Raw genomic sequence first — 3,103 nt, 5'->3', positions numbered from 1 at the left:
AAAAGGGGCACGACAACATGGCGACTCTGCTGGGGACTTTTAGGCTTTTACCATTTTAGACTATTATTGTGAATTTTATGCTTCTTTATGTGCAATTATTTGTTTATTTCTTTTAAGCATTCAATTTTCTTTTCGATTGCAAAACTGTCTTGTCTTTTTGTTTCTTTCCTTTACTACCACTTTAAGTTATGAAAACTGTTGTATTTACTGCTTTCCTAACAAGCAAATACGTGACAATTTTCTTTAATTATTGCATAATCATGCTCAACATCATATTCCACTCGTGCCAAACAAATACCATAGCAACGCTTATAATGGGTGGTTGCGTTCTTCCGATATTATCACCCCTAAATTCGAAAAAGGCGTATTTGCGGTAAAATCAGTCGATCAACGGTGTAGTCGACGGTTCCGTGCCTTTCCCCCTTGAGTTGTTCGCCCAAGGGTACCAGTCTAAAACCCCATAGAAACCTTACTCTGTTTAATTGTGCATGCATCATGGTCAAACCTAGCCGAGTCAGTTATGTTGTTCGCATAATGACTCTTTAAAATACCCTTGTCCAAAGTCCACTGGGTTTCCCTAAAACCCAAACGGACATCACCACGTTTTGTGCATTTATTTGGAGAACTAAATGCTTCATGCTAATTGTTGATATTAAATAGTCGAGTCTGGTGGGGGTAAGGGCCTAACACTTTTGTCTTGTAGAAATATGAGGCACGAAGTCCCCAGATTCGGCATGGTCACCAACATCCACCCAAAATTGTAAGCTGGTGGGAGGATCTTCATTCCAGTGATCAGACTCTTGTCCGAAAATACCTAGGAAATCTACCTTCTCTCCTGGAAATCCAACCTAACAACAAGATCATAGAAGCTACTACTCTATTTTGGGATTGTGATAGGCTTTAGGGACATTGAGATGACACCCCTGCTGGAGGAAATAGGAGGATTAACTGGTATACCATGGGAAACTCCGAGTTTGTTAATGCCGGAAAACCGCAAGGGTAGAGGTTTCCTCAAAATGATGGGTCTAAAGAAGAATCCAGACTTGACATACTCGAAAGAGTCGTATATTCCCTTTGATTATTTGTACGAGAGGTATGGTCACAACAAATCTTACCATACTTATACGGACGAGTTCGCCCTCACATCATTGGGGCATATTCACCGAAGGGTCTTTATCTTCATGTTTTGCTTCCTAGGGATGATAGTATTTCAAATGAAGAAAGCCAGGATCCACATCAGGCTAGCTATGGTAACCAAAACTCTAATGGAGGGAATTGGTGGGCAACCATTCAGCATTGTGCCCATGATTATCGCGGAGATATACCGAGCCTTGGAGAAGTATCAACGAGGAGCTGAACGCTTCGAAGGCTGCAATTTGCTACTTCAGCTTTGGCTCATGGAGCATCTACAAAGGGGTTAATACCGACAGGAAATTCAGCGAAGAGACTGGGATGATCATATCGCCTTCCATCATCCTAAATGAATGAACTACATGCCCAACATGTTCGCCCAACCAGAAGACGCCAAGGGATGGTTAGAGCTATTTGAAAATCTAATTGAGGATCAAGTACAATGGATGTTCGAGTGGTTCCCTACTGAGGAGTTCATCGTCCGATCCAGGGATGCGCTGTTTCTTATACTAATCGGTCTGAGAGGAACCTACCTTTATGTCCCTCTCCGAGTTCTGAGACAGACTGGTAGGAAGTAGGTTATACCAAGGGTAGACAAGATACGTCACTTCCGGGCTGACTTCCAAGCTGATGACGGTCCTTATAAGTGCCAAGCTCAGCATATGTGGCATTGCAAGGTCATCATGGGAAGAGACACTATCGAACCATTTAGATACCATGCTGGTTGTACTCCATACTATTCAGGCTGGTTGGAATCTAATCACAATGGTCTGGGTCAGCCAGGACTTACTAGGGGCCACATGATCATAGATTAAAGGGCCGAGGCACATATCAAATACAATCAATTGCGCAAGAGGATCCGGAATGTGAAAGCGAGCACCGTAAGATACAAGAAGCCAACCAAAAACTGATCGAGAGTGGAAAGACATAGCTGTTAGTGCCAACAAGCGACTGGGACATTTGGAGCGAGGCATAGTGAAGCTAGAAAGGAAGTTCCTCAAAAGGATCGAGGATTGTCAAAATGCTGAGGGAAATGAGGGCGAACATCTAGCCAGAGCCTACCTATTGCTGGGACTTCGCGAGCTGGGAAAGCTGTTCGACGGTGCCGAGTCTGGGGAAGGTCCTTCGGAGACCAAGTAGATAGGAGCTTGTTCTTTTGCTTTAAGAAATGTAATAAGGCCCATGACCACTAGTGACATTTTATTTCTTGTTATTTGGTGTCATTTTAGGATTCGTCTACTTTTATCAATAAAATGAGGCATTTAGCATTCTAAGTTCTCCAAATCAATTTGTCGCTAGGCCTACCTCGAGCACAATGGGGCTCCCAAATTAGGACACGATTTACATGCTTGCACTACGTGTTTAAATATCGCAACATTTTTTCTTATAATTTGCACTAACTTGTTACCTTTTGTTTTTACTTTTGTTTTATTTATTCCCCTCCCCAAAGGTTAGTTCGTGCACTCTGGCATCATCATCATATTCCACAAGATCAAAGGACCCTCCACCCACTCCTCATCCTAATCCTATCAGAAGCAAAAACAAAGGAAAGATGCAAGATTTGAACAACACCAGAAAGGAAAACTCAACTAAATGGGTAGAGGTCACTCATGGTACTTAGGTCTCCAAAGAAAGTGCATCCCAACTCGAGCAGAAACTATTGAAATTTTAGGAGGAACTTGATCAGGTCCGAAATCTGGCAAACTTGTCATTTTCCCTCACCACTCCGGATATCAATTTTCCAAACGCTCAGAACCCCACACCTCCACAAAACATCCCAAAGCCACAAAATCATCCCGCTCCTCACCACTACTGCAATACTTGCCATACATCCAACAATACTCCACCGCTCATCCCTGAACCTTTGAATCTCACAAATGACCATTTCCACGCCCACCATAACACCCTCATCTATGTGGAGACCATGACACACTCCACCCAACCCATATCAAGCACACCCAAGTCTGATGAT

The sequence above is a fragment of the Nicotiana tabacum genome, chromosome 5 (genome assembly GCF_000715075.1).
Source record: "Nicotiana tabacum cultivar K326 chromosome 5, ASM71507v2, whole genome shotgun sequence".
In the NCBI taxonomy this organism is placed as follows: domain Eukaryota; kingdom Viridiplantae; phylum Streptophyta; class Magnoliopsida; order Solanales; family Solanaceae; genus Nicotiana; species Nicotiana tabacum.
This window is presented reverse-complemented; position numbering follows the sequence as displayed.